The sequence below is a fragment of the Pan paniscus genome, chromosome 5 (genome assembly GCF_029289425.2).
Source record: "Pan paniscus chromosome 5, NHGRI_mPanPan1-v2.0_pri, whole genome shotgun sequence".
Classification (NCBI taxonomy): domain Eukaryota; kingdom Metazoa; phylum Chordata; class Mammalia; order Primates; family Hominidae; genus Pan; species Pan paniscus.
In genome coordinates, this window is record NC_073254.2 from 32,956,709 (window position 1) to 32,971,003 (window position 14,295).

Sequence of the window (14,295 nt, forward strand, 5' to 3'; positions counted from 1 at the left end):
TCAGAGCTTATGTGTGTTAACATAGAAGGGTGTGGGATGGGGTGGGCTTCCCAAATTAGCTCAGCATGCCTTATTGCCTAGAAGTCCTTAAATTCATTTTGTGACCTTTCCCCACAAAATCCTATTTGAATTTTTATTGGAATTACACTGAATCTATACAGTTATTTGGAGAGAATTTACGTATTTAAAATAGTGAGGCCAGGTTTAGTCCTGTAATCCCAGCATTTTGGGAGGTCAATGTGGGAGGATCACTTGAACCCAGGAGTTCAAGACTCCTGGCTAATTAAAAAATTAAAAATTAAAAAATTAGCTAGGCATGGTGGAGCATGCCTGTGATCCCAGCTACTCGGGAGGCTGAGGTGGGAGGATCACTCGGGCCTGGGAGGTTGAAGCTGCAGTGAGCCATGATTGTGCCGCTGCACTCCAGCCTGGGTGACAGAGCAAGACCCTATCTCAAAAAGTAAACAAGCAAATAAATAAATAAATAAATAAAATATTGAATTCTCTCATCTATGAATGTGGTGTATATCTTACCATTTATTTAAGATTTCTTTTTTCTGTCCTACTGAAATCATGCATTCAAAAGATAGATACTGTGTACTTATTATTAAATTTAGATCTAGGTTTTATATTTTATTCTTGGCTTATTATTGTGTAATTTCTGGCTTGCTGAATAACCATGAGCAAATTATCTAATCATTATAGTTTTAATTTGGTTGAACTGTTAAATTACTGTTATTCAACTCAAGTGTTTAGTAAGTACAAAGCAATGAACTTACTGGATAATTAAGTTGTTTAACATTTTCATTTGTAAGTTTAATATCAAGATATTACAGTTCAGAAAGATAAAATATACATTTATCAAAATTACTCAAGATGCACATAACTAAAACTTTTTGAAACATAAGTAAAAATAGAAACTGCAAAGAGAGGAGTAAACTAAATTAATAAATATGATTTTGTTCTTGATGCATGCCAGAGTCAGAATTTGTAAAATCACTGATTGAAGGATGGAAATTGGCCGGGTGTCGTGGCTCACACTTGTAATCCCAGCACTTTGGGAGGCTGAGGTGGGCGGATCACCTGAGGTCAGGAGTTTGACACCAGCCTGGCCAACATGACAAAACCCTGTCTCTACTAAAAATACAAAAATTAGCCGGGTGTGGTGGTGGGTGCCTGTAATCCCAACTACTTGGGAGGCTGAGGCGGGAGAATAGCTTGAACCTGGGAGGCGGAGGTTGCAGTGAGCCGAGATCACACCACTGTACTCCAGCCTGGGTGACAGAGTGAGACTCTGTCACAAAAAAAAAAAAAAAAGAAGGAAATTGTGGAACTTTGAGCAGACTTAGGACTGTTGGTAGACAGGGGTGTTCAGTTTTAGGCAACAGACATTAAGTGAGCTGGGTGATCTTCATTCTTAGGGTGTGGTTAAGAGTCAAAGACACAACAGAAACATTAAGTTTCCAAAGAGGCCTTGTAGAGGTGTCAGTGAAAACTCTCTGCCAAAGCCCATCCCCTTTTCTAAACATGAAATCTGTGAAATACCATGCAGATCCAACATTAAAGCCTTCTCAACAGTTGTACCAGAAGATGGCAACCACTGTGGTTCTTCTTTCACTACAGTGCCACTATGTAATCAATACATTATTATTGCTTACAGAGCCTTATTGATTTAACTCTATAGTGCTCTTTTCTCATTGGCTCCATTTATGAATATAGACACTCAGAGCTGGAGGGAACTTCAGAGATTTAGAATTTACAAACTAAAGATGTGTGTCAGAATCTTTTTGTGGAACATTTTGTTTTCTTTTCTTTTCTTTTTTGAGACAGAGTCTTGCTCTGTCGTCCAGGCTGGAGTGCAGTGGTGTGATCTTGGCTCACTGCAACCTCCACCTCCCGGGTTCAAGCCATTCTTCTGCCTCAGCCTCCCAAGTAGCTGGGATTACAGGCGCCCGCCACCATGCCTGGGGAATTTTTTTTGTATTTTTAGTAGAGACGGGGTTTCACTGTGTTAGCCAGGATGGTCTCAATCTCCTGACCTCGTGATCCACCCACCTTGGCCTCCCAAAGTGCTGGGATTACAGGCGTGAGCCACCGCGCCTGGCCAACATTTTCAAAATACACATGACACCTTCTGAATTAGCAGGTCTGGAGTGCGGGTGGATATGTGTGTTTGAAAGAGTTTCCTAGGTAATCTGACAAAGTGTTCTGGTTAGGAATTATTTCTCTAGTCTAACCCCTTAATTGTGTAGAGGAGAGACTTTACTTGGAAGAAAAATGCTTCTAATTTAAGATTGCCTTCGTTAACATAGGCAGTTAGAAAATTTAGGCCTTAATGATTCAATTTCTCCAGTTCTTTCTGAGCTCCTATTTCACCACCATCAAGCTGTAATTTTGTTTCTGACTTAAGGACTTGGGGTTTAGGTAGACCTCTATTTTCAAAACAAATCTCTTTATCTCTATAATGTGATGAATGAACAATGCTCTACAGTTTTGGGTTTAGGAATCGTGACAAGCTCTTTAATTATAATAATTCAAGTTAGTTGTAAACAGGTGCAGCAGGGAGACAGCCGACAGACCCACTGGGCCCAATGCTGGAAACCATTCTGAAGTTTTTCAGTGTCTATGGGGCAAAGACTTAGCTCTGGCTGGAAAAAAATATATATAGATATATTTTTTGACAGAGTTTCGCTCTTGTTGCCCTAGCTGGAGTGCAATGGTGTGATCTTGGCTCACCGCAACCTCTGCCTCCCGGGTTCAAGTGACTCTCCTGCCTCAGCCTCCTGAGTAGCTGGGACTACAGTCATGCACCATCATGCCCGGCTAATTTTGTATTTTTAGTAGAGACAGGGTTTCTCCATGTTTGTCAGGCTGCTCTCGAACTGCCAACCTCAGGTGATCCACCCACCTCAGCCACCCAAAGTGCTGGGATTACAGGCGTGAGCCACCGCACCTGGCCAGGAAATAATTTTTCTAGATCGACGAAGTTTATTTTACATTAATGTATATCTGAAGTAGTGAATGGCATGTTCAATTTATGACCTGGCATCATCTCCCACCCTGGACACATTTAATGACTTTTCAAGTCAGATTTTGGAAATATGATTAACCAGACTTGGGGTTTCTGCAAATATAAGTTTGCTTTTTCAGATGGGTAAAGCAGGCTTCTGTATACAATTGAAAAGCAAGAATGTCTGTCCTTTCCTCACACTGAATATTAGAAAGAAACCCCACAGAGAATCTTAGCATTCGTGGAAAAGAAAAGAGTTTACTTTAATCTTAGTTCGGACCATTCACTTTAGTTTATTAGTAGCTAACCAGGCTCTTTTTCACATTGGGCCCCACATTCAGCTTCCTTAACTACACTGATTGAGACAGGACCACCCAGGTTGAAGTGCAGTGGTTCACTCATAGCTCATTGCAGCTTTGAACTCCTGGGGTTAAGTGATCTCGCCTCAGCCTCCTGAGTAGCTGTCACTACAGGTACGCACCACCCATGCCTAGCTATTTTTTTATTTTTTGTGGCGATTGGGTCTTGCTATATTGGTCAGCTGGTCTAAAACTCGTGGCCTTAAGTGATCCTCCTACATCAGCCTCCCAAACTGCTAGAATTACAGGAATGACCCACCATGCCCGGCCCAGATCAAGATGTTTACTAACATAGGATCTAAATAGAGTGTCTTGGCTTTAAGTGACTAGCTTCACAATCTACCTTTTGTTAGAACGGATTAGGGAGTCATATATCTAATTTCATATTTTCCTTTATCAGACAGGAGCTTATACTATTATCTTTCCATATTATATAAAACCAAGTGTTTCTTTTTCTTTCAAGATCAGCCTAATGATCAGGAATAAATAAGAGTGCCCATATCTCATCAACTGGTTGGACAGGATGACTTTAGTTCACATTAAGAGTATGGGCTGATTCCTATAAGGAAAAAGTATAATGCTACATTATTGCTTTGTAGAATTTAGAATTCCCTCAACCCTATAAGAAAAGGGACAAATACAAGTATAGAGAAATAAATAACAAAAAGATTGTTTATCAAAACATAGTAAAGCACAGTCAGGTCTAGAATGAACAGAAAACTTTTGCTTTGGTGAGAAAAGCTGCTCCTAGATGTTGGTGTAAGATTCTTTGGTGCAAGCCAAACAACATACTATAATTCCTTGAACAAAGTGAGATTTTCTGCTTCTGTGACTATTAAGAAAGCACAATAAAAAAAGCAACAAAACAAAACAAATGCCAACCAAGAAATAATTATTTTTGTATGGTTTTTTGAATTAAGACTTTTTTTTTTGGAGACGGAGTCTTGCTCTGTTGCCCAGGCTGGAGTGCAGTGGTGCAATCATGGCTCACCACAACCTCCGCCTCCCGGGTTCAAGTGATTCTCCTGCCTCAGCCTCCTGAGTAGCTGGGGCTACAGGCACGTGCCACCATGCCTGGCTAATTTTTGTATTTTTAGTAGAGGTGGGGTTTCACTATGTTGGCCAGGCTGGTCTTGAACTCCTGACTTTGTGATCCACCTGCCTTGGCCTCCCAAAGTGTTGTGATTACAGGCGTGAGCCATCACGCCTGGCCTTTTTTTTTTTTTGAAATGGAGTCTCGCTCTGTTGTCCAGGCTGGAGTGCAATGGCGAGTTCTCAGCTCACTGCAACCTCTGCCTGCCGGGTTCAAGAGATTCTCCTGCCTCAGCCTCCTGAGTAGCTGGGATTACAGGCACCTGCCACCACGCCCAGCTAATTTTTTGTATATTTAGTAGAGACAGGGTTTCACCATGTTGGCCAGGCTGGTCTCGAACTCCTGACCTCAGGTGATCTGCCCACCTTGGCCTCTCAAAGTGCTGGGATTACAGGTGAGCCACTGCCCCCAGTCTAGTTGTTGCATTTTTAAGAGAAAGTATTTTGACTTTAGTATTGCTAATGCGGTGAAGAGTCCTGAACGCTCTCATAAATTCATGTAAATTAGGATTGTAGGTCTTATAAGGCCAGATAGGACCTCAAAAATCATCTAGTCTCACCCATTCCATATTTTACAAATGAGGAAACTGATGTGACCTGCCAAGGTCATCACTTAGCTGGTGGTGGAACAAAGGGTATTGCAGGAGGTTCTTGATTCTTAGTGACATTCTCTTTAACTTCTTTTGGCTTATGATTTAAAAATTAAGTACTTCATAAACTGTTGTGTATTCAATCAGAGGGGGTCAATATTCAGTTTTTTATGTTTCAGAAATAGAGGGTATGGTAGCTACGCTGTTCTCCAAATATGTTCTGGCTTTCTGTCTTCTTGTTTTTTGTTTTTTGAGGGTCGAGGTCTCATTCTGTTGCCCAGGCTGGAGTGCGGTGGAGCAATCATAGCTCACTGCAGCCTTGAACTCGGGCTCAAGCCATGCCTGGCTAATTTTTAAATTTTTATAGAGACAGGGGTCTTGCTGTGTTGCCTGGGCTAATCTCAAAGTCCTGGCCTCAAGCAATCTTCCCGCCTCGGCCTCCCAAAGCGCTGTGATTACAGGCGTGAGCCCCTACACCCAGCCACTGCTTTCTAGTATTGCATTTAGTGACCCCATGTGGTTGGGTAGGATGTTGTGATCAGTTTGACCAATGATTTGCAAGCAGAATTGTATGTCACCTCTAATTTTTTTTTTTATTTTTTAAATTGACAAATAAAAATTATATGTAGTTATGGTGTACAACATGACATTTTGATATATGTATATATTGTGGGATGGCTAAATCAAGGTAATTAATGTATACTGAGGAGGGGTTCTTAATCCATGAAGCTTTCTGGGGATCTGTCTCTGACTGTTTACTTGCAGCAGCATCCCTGTTGAGCCAGGACGGACATTTGGCATGAATGAGAAAGCCCTTTTTGTTTTAAGTCACTGGAATTTTGGGGTTATTTGTAACCTCAGATTACAAACCTGTAAAGAGTGTTTTCTTAAAAGGAAGCCAATGCTTCTAATTTAGGCTGTGGCATTAAAGGGAAATGAATTTAGGCAACACATCTGGCAATTTAGAGCAAAAAAAGTGATAATGAAAATTTTTTGGTTATTGAGGGTATTTATTTTTTTTTTTTTGAGGAGGGAATGTTTCTATGCTATTATCTTTATTCTCCACTTCAGTTTTTTTTTTTTTAAATCTCCTGTGGTAGTAAACTATGCATGGAATTACTGTCAAAATCAATCTCAAAATTAAAATTACAACCAGGATTCAGTAAATTAAACTAAGAGTCGAGGAATCTGGGTCCTGGTTTTCATCTTGCCACTGCGTGACCTTCAATCTATCTGGGTCTCAGGACACTCACTTATCTATAAATAGGTGTTGAAACAAATCATCTTGAATATCTTTCTAGCTCTGTTAATCTGTAATTCCGGGAAATCAAAGTAACATGCTGCTAGCTATTTTAGGTTAGGGATCTTAAACACAATTTTAAAATATAAGAACTAGGCCTAAAGGTATCTTGGTATAACAATTTAAAGAGTAATGAATACTCGGATTCATCTGAAACTTGAACTGCCCTGCAACATGATATTTCGTACTTTCATGGTCCTATTTCTTCAGTGAGTACTAGCCATGATTTTTAAAATGTACTTTTACTGGGCACGGTGGCTTACACCTGTAATCCCAGCATTTTGGGAGGCCGAGGCGGGCGGATCATGAGATCAGGAGATCAAGACCATCCTGGCTAACACGGTGAAACCCTGTTTCTACTAAAAATACAAAAATTCCCCAGGCGTGATGGCATGTGCCTGTAGTCCCAGCTACTCAGGAGGCTGAGGCAGGAGAATTGCTTGAACCCGGAGGCGGAGGTTTCAGTGAGCCGAGATCACGTCACTGCACTGCAGCCTGGATGACAGAGTGAGACTCCATCTCAAAAAAAAAAAAAAAAGTACTTTCCAGGTTTTTCTGATATTTAAATGTATTTTTCTTGTATTTAAGAATGAATGATTTCTTTTTAGTATTCAGAAAATGTTTCCCAAGGATGTCGTGGAACTGTGCCTGTTTTATTTAACTTGCTTTTTTAGTCTCACCAACATTTCTTGTAGAGATGTGGATGAGAGTTTTCAACTTTATCTAAACTTACCTTACTCTTCCTGAGTTCTAAGACTTTGGAAAAATATTGACAGGCTCAACATTAGCCTCTCTCTCTTTTTTTTCTTTTGAGACAGAGTCTCACTCTGTCACCCAGGCTGGAGTACAGTGGCACCATCATGGCTCACTGAAGGCTTGACCTTCCAAGCTCAAGTAATCCTTCCACCTCAGCCTCCAGAGTAGCTGGGACTACAGGTGCATGCTACCACACCCAGCTAATTTTTTGTATTTTTTGTAGAGATGAGTTTTTGCCATGTTGCCCAGGCTGGTCTCAAACTCCTGGATTCAAGCAATCCACCGGCCTCTGCCTCCCAAAGTACTGGGATTACAGGCGTAAGCCACTGTGCCTGGCTAGCCTCTTTTTTTGATGGAAGTGCAAAAATGGCTGCATTTAAAGGTTCAGCTATCAAATATTTCGGAATGTTTTGTTTGCAAGTCAATTTTGGCTAGAAGGCTCAAGTGACAAAACCATTAGGATCAATTGTCACATGTCCTAATGGTAAAAGTGGTATCACTGGTTTCTTGCTCTGGCTTTTTGACTTCTGTCTTCTTAGAACCAAAAGTAAGCTGGCCACAGAGCCACAAAGCCATAGCCCCTGGCCGACAGGTGCCCATCTTAATTATTTTAATTTCATTGTTAACAAATTGGTAAAGGGACTAGATGATCTATGAAAGCCAGTCCAGTTGTTTGATTTTTTGTAAACACTCTTCTGGATTGTTCATTTTTTACTTATTAATTTTTTACACTGCAGTTCACTACTAGAGTTAGTGTTGTAGCATCATACTCTTTATCAGAGATATTACATGATGAGGAAAGTTGCTCATAATGATTGTCATTAATCTTGGTTGTAAAGTATACTTTTCACAGAATCAGAAACTGCCTGAAAATATAAACCTATTCAATTATACTGAGCCTTGTTTTAAATCAATGGCAAATAAAATGCTCTTTATAAAAAATTCAATTTTTTTTTTTTTTTTGAGATGGAGTCTTGCTCTCTCACCCAGGCTGGAGTGCAGTGGCGCGATCTCGGCTCACTGCAAGCTCCGCCTCCTAGGTTAAAGTTATGCTCCTGCCTCAGCCTCCCAAGTAGCTGGGACTACAGCCGTGTGCCACCACGCCCGGCTAATTTTTTGTATTTTTAGTAGAGACGGGGTTTCACTGTGTTAGCCAGGATGGTCTCGATATCCTGACCTCGTGATCCACCCGCCTCGGTCTCCCAAAGTGCTGGGATTACAGGCATGAGCAACTGTGCCCGGCGTATAAAATTTAATTTTTAAGAAAGCAGAGGTGTGACGTTTTGACTGGTGTTACTTATTTTGCATTCCTTTTTTTATTCTTGTTTTTTTTTTTGAGATGGATGGAGTCTCGCTCTTGTTACCCAGGCTGGAGTGCAATGGCGCAATCTCAGCTCACTGCAACCTCTGCCTCCAGGGTTCAACCGATTCTTCTGCCTTAGCTGGGATTACAGGTGCCTGCCACCATGCCCAGCTAATTCTTTACAATTTTAGTAGGCACAGGGTTTCACCATATTGGCTAGGCTGTTCTTGAACTCCTGTCCTCAGGTGATCCACCCACCTCGGCCTCCCAAAGTGCTGGGATTACAGGCGTGAGCCACTGGCCTATTTTGCATTCCTAAAACATTATTTTCATTTTCTGCTTCATCTGAATCTTCATCCACCCCGCCCCCAACCCCTTTTTATAAGAGGCAGATTCTTGCTCTGTCACCCAGGCTGGAGTGTAGTGGTGCCATCATAGCTCACTGTAGCCTTGAACTCCTGGGCTCAAGGGATCCTCCTGCCTCAGCCTTCCAGGTAGTTGGGACTGCAGGTGCATGCCACCACACCTGGCCATTTTTTTTTTTTTTTTTGCATTTTTTGTAGAGATGAGGTTTTGCTATGCTGCCCAGGCTGCTATCAAACTCCTGGCCTCAAGCGAGCCTCCCGCCCTGGCCTCCCAAAGCTCTGAGATAACAGGTGTGAGCTACCACACCCAGTCAGAATCTTAAATGCAAAGGCAGTTTTAATGGTCTTACCCAAAGAAATAAAAACCTAACATGAATACAAACATTACTCAGTCATAGGAATTCTTATTAAAAATCCTATGTACAAAAGCACTATTCAGTGCCTTAAAAAGCTGGAAATGGTTATCTTAGAGATATAATCTTATCAACTTAGACTAGTAATCCTCCCTGCTCTTAAATATTGGCTAATATATTCAAATTATTTATTTCCATAGGTTTTTGGAGAACAGGTGGTATTTGGTTACATGAGTAAGTTCTTTAGTTATGATTTGTGAGATATGGGTGCACCCATCACCTGAGCAGTATACAGTGAACCCAATTTGTAGTCTTTTATCCCTCACTCCACCCCCACCCTTTCCCCTGAGTCCCCAGAGTCCATTGTATCATTCTTATGCCTTTGCATTTTCCTAGCTCAGCTCCTACTTATGCCTGAGAATGCTCAATCTTTGGAAATATGGAATCCTTCACAAATTTGCGTGTCATCCTTGCGCAGGGCCCATGCTAATCTCCTCTGTATTGTTCCAATTTTAGTATGTGTGCTGCTGAAGCAAGCATGCTAGTGTAGTATAGTGCAGTGTTGGAGAAGATGATTCAGAGTCTCCAGATTTCAGTTGACTTTGAAGAATGCACAAACCCCCAAGGCCAAGGTAATGTGCTGGAAGCTTTCTGTGTATTTGCTAACCATGATCTTGGGGTCTCTGGATAGGTATGAGAGGAATGTGGGGTGAGGTATTTGGCTGACTCATCTATGCCACCACACTCAGACAGCACTCAACTGAGCTAAACCAGAATCTGCATGTCATAACTTGGGTGTCTTAATTGCCAAGGAGTGTGAACGGGGTGGAATGCAATAATGGAGGATGCCCTGAAAAATGGTCCGATTTGATGGTATGCGAGATATATGCATTTTGCATGATTATTTTCAGCAGAACACTTGCTACTTTAGACGTTTATTTTTAGCCTTCTAAAAGCTAGTAATGTTGTTTGCTTGATTTGTTATATTCATTTCTCAGACTATTATTCAGGTTCAGTGAATAATATTAAGAAAATCCTAATAATTATATTATTCTGGGCTTTTAGTTAATAGACCCATAAGATTTATCTCAGCTCAGCAACTACTCACAAAGGGAATCAACTATATTCTTATAGTACTCAACATCTGAGGTAAGTGCAGGTATTTTTCATTCACATTTGGGAGTTTTGTTTGTTTGTTTGTTTTGTTTTTTTTTGAGATAGAGTCTCGCTGTGTCACCAGACTGGAGTGCAGTGGTGTGATCTCGGCTCACTGCAACCTCTGCCTCCCAGGTTCAAGCGATTCCTCTGCCTCAGCCTCCTGAGTAGCTGGGACTATAGGCGTGCACCACCATGCCTGGCTAATTTTTTGTATTTTAGTAGAGATGGGGTTTCACCATGTTGGCCAGGATGGTCTCGATCTCCTGACCTCATGATCTGCCCCCCCTTAGCCTCCCAAAGTGTTGGGATTACAGGCGTGACCCACCACACCTGGCCTGGGAGGTTTTACAACATGTTTAAGTAACTGTACCTAGCGCACCCTAAGGGAATGTTGCTAATAATAGGTCTGATGTTTGGGGAAAAGTGTTTGAGCTCATCAAAATAAAAGCAAATAAAAGAACAAGGAAACAATAATTCTTGTGTAAGTGTTCTGTTAACTTGTCTATGTTGGGCTCAGATGGGAAAAGCAAGCCACTTCTCCTGGCTGAATGCTGGCTGCCAGCTTGCATCTGCCGCTGCTGCTAAGTGTCAGTTATGCAGAGCCCCTGACCCCTTTCCATTTTCAGAACAAGAATAGAACTAATTGTAGCATCAGGATGCAATGCATTCCAAAATATATTTCCTCTGAAGCAGTAATCTCTTCCACATCCTGCAAAGCAACTGAGAAGGACATTTTTTTTTTTTTTTTTTTTGTCACTGAGAATATTTTTGACATTGGATTTGAAATTCTAAACCTCAAATGAGCTGGAAAAAATAATTCAAAGAATCCAATTTGTATATACTTCAAATATTTTAATAATGAATCCATGAGACCATCTACATTCTTTTGCTATGGTGAAATTGTGCTGTGGTAACTTGCACTTAAAATAAGAAAACCAGTTTTAGAGCGCATTTCCTCATGATGGTAGATGCCATAATGGTGTTGGATCGGCCCAAATCACAAACTTGGTAAAGTTTGCATCTTTCTCTCTTTCTTTCTTCCTTTCTTCCTTCCTTCCTTCCTCCCTTCCTCCCTCCCTCCCTCCCTCCCTTCCTTCCCTCCCTCCTTCCTTCTTTCCTCCCTCCCTCCCTCCCTTCCTTCCCTCCCTCCTTCCTTCCTTCCTCTCTCCTTCTCTTTCTTCCCTCCCTTCCTCCCTGCTTCTTTCCTTCTTTCCTCTCTCTCTCCTTCTCTCTCTTTTTTCCTTCCTTCCCTCCCTCCCTCCTTCTTTCCTTCCTTCCTTCCTCTCTCTCTCTTCCCTTCCTTCCTTCTTTCCTTCCTTCCTTCCTTCCTTCCTTCCTTCCTTCCTTCCTTCCTTCCTTCCTTCTTCCCTCCCCTCCCCTCCCCTCCCCTTCCCTCCCCGCACCTCTTTTCTTTCTCTTTCTTTCTGATATAGTCTTGCTCTGTCACCCAGGCTGCAATGCAGTGGTGGTGCCATCACGGCTCACTGCAGCCTTGACCCCTTGGGCTCAAGCAATCCTTCTGCCTCAGCCTCCCAAGTAGTTGAGACTACAGTTGCATGCCACCACGCTTGGCTAATTTGTTTTTGTAGAGATGGTGTCTCACTATGTTGTCCAGACTGGTCTTGAATTCCTGGACTTATGCAATCCTTCCAACTTAGTCTCCCAAAGTTCCGGAATTACAGGTGTGAACCACTGCCCCTGGGGCATCTCTTTTCTTCATTATATTTGTTCTTTAAGTTTCTCTCCTGCTCAGAAACCCTTACCCTCATTCCGATCAACTTCCAGTATTGGACAAAGTTCTTCCTTAACCACATTAAAAAATCTGATCTCGAAATACCTGTATCCCCATGTTTATGGCAGCACTATTCACAGTAGCCAAGATATGGAATCAACCTAAGTGTCCATCACCAGATGAATGGATAAATAAAATGTGGTGTATATACACACAATGGAATACTATTCAGCCATAAAAAAGAACAAAATCCTATAATTCATGGCAACATGGATAAGCCTGGAGGACATTATGAGTGAAATAAGCCAGGCACAGAAAGACAAACACTGCATGTTTTTACTTATATGTGGAAGGTTAAAAAGTTGATCTCATAGAAGTAGAGGGTAGAATAGTCATTAATAGAGGCTGGGAAGGGGAGTGGGGAAGAGGGAGAGCGGTTGGTTAACAGTTATAAAATCATCAGGCCAGATGTGGTGGCACATGCCTGTAATCCCAGCACTCTGGGGGGCTGAGGCAGGAGGATCACTGAAGCCCAGGAGTTTGAGATCAGCTTGGGCAAGATGGCAAAACCCTGTCTCTATTAAAAAATAAATAAATAAGTAAATGCTGAGACCAGTTCAGTCGTGGAGATCCTAACCCAGTGGCGCTAGAGGAATTAAAGACACACACACACACAGAAATATAGAGTATGGTGTGGGAAATCAGGGGTCTCACTGCCTTCAGAGCTGAGATCCTTGAACAGGGATTTACCCACATATTTATTGACAGTAAGCCAGTGATAAGCATTATTTCTATAGATTGTAGATTAACCAAAAGTATTCCTTACGGGAAACAAAGGGATGGGCCGAAATAAAGGGATGGGTCTGGCTAGTTATCTGCAGCAGGAACATGTCCTTAAGGCACAGATCCCTCATGCTATTGTTTGTGGTTTAAGAATGCCTTTAAGCTGTTTTCCAGTTTTCCGCCCTGGGTGGGCCAGGTGTTCTTTGCCCTCATTCCGGTAAACCGACAACCTTCCAGCGTGGGCATCATGGCTATTACGAGCATGTCACAGTGCTGCAGAGATTTTGTTTATGGCCAGTTTTGGGGCCAGTTTATGGCCAGATTGGGGGCCTGTTCCCAACGAGTAAGTAAAAATAAAAACAAAACAACTGATAGGAGGAATGAGTTCTAGTGTTCTATCAGCACTGTAGGATGACTACAGTTAAATTAACTTATTGTATATTTTAAAATGGCTAGAAGGGGCTGTGTGCAGTGGCTCACACCTATAATCTCAACACTTTGGGTGGCTGAGGCAAGTGGATCACCTGAGGTCAGGAGTTCGAGGCCAGCCTGGTCAACATGGTAAAACCCTGTCTCTACTAAAAATACAAAAAATTAGCTGGGTGTGGTGGTGGGTGCTTGTAATCCCAGCTACTTCGGAGGCTAAGGCATGAGAATTACTTGAACCCAGGAGGCAGGGATTGCAGTGAGCCAAGATCGCACTACTGCATTCCAGCCTGGGTGACAGAGTGAGACTCCATCTCAAAAAAAGTAAAATAAATAAATAAATAAAATAAAAATAAAACAGCTAGAAGAGAGGATTTTGAATATTTCCAACACAAAAAAATGATAAATGTTTGAGGTGAATATACTAATTACCCTGAATTGATCATTATAAAATTATAAATTGATAATTTATAACCAATCAATTTATATAAATTCAATCAATCAATTGAATTTATAATCAAAAATCACTGTACACCCCACAAATCTGTACAATTATGTGTCAGTTAAAAAAATAAAAAGGAAAAATAGCAATAATTACATGGGCAAATAGAGCTTGATAGGGCTGTAAAAAAATCTGATCTTCAGAGGAATGTAAAACTAATATACACAAAGGCATCATTAACCAATAATAATGAGTGGAAATAGGAAACCTCTAATTTTGATGCCCAGGACTAACTTCTTCTGACAATAGGAAAGTTTTTGTAGTTTCTGCAGGACTTGGAGCCACAAGACCTGAGTCTAAGTGCTGGCTTAGCAGCTCTCTCAGCACTTCATCTTTCTCAGCTTCAATTTATATCTATTACTTGGGGGCTGCCATGATTCTACGAGATGGCATGTGTTGAAGTGTTTTATAAAACATGAAGCCGGCCAGGCGTGGTGGCTCACACCTGTAATCCCAGCACTTTGGGAGGCCGAGGCGGATGGATCACAAGGTCAGGAGATCAAGACCATCCTGGCTAACACAGTGAAACCTCGTCTCTGCTAAAAATACAAAAAATTAGCCGGGTG

At 41.6% G+C, this 14,295-nt stretch overlaps 1 protein-coding gene and 1 non-coding gene across 3 annotated transcripts in view; one reads left to right on the forward strand and one right to left on the reverse strand.

Moving 5' to 3' along the window:
- The window catches only part of RNF144B (ring finger protein 144B), a 191,951-nt gene that overhangs the window by 20,143 nt on the left and 157,513 nt on the right, over positions 1 to 14,295 (forward strand). The gene's annotated exons all lie outside the window — the stretch shown is intronic.
- LOC112440162 (U6 spliceosomal RNA) lies at positions 9,562 to 9,664 on the reverse strand. Its single transcript, XR_003028350.1, has one exon. It is a non-coding gene; the product is annotated as a U6 spliceosomal RNA (small nuclear RNA).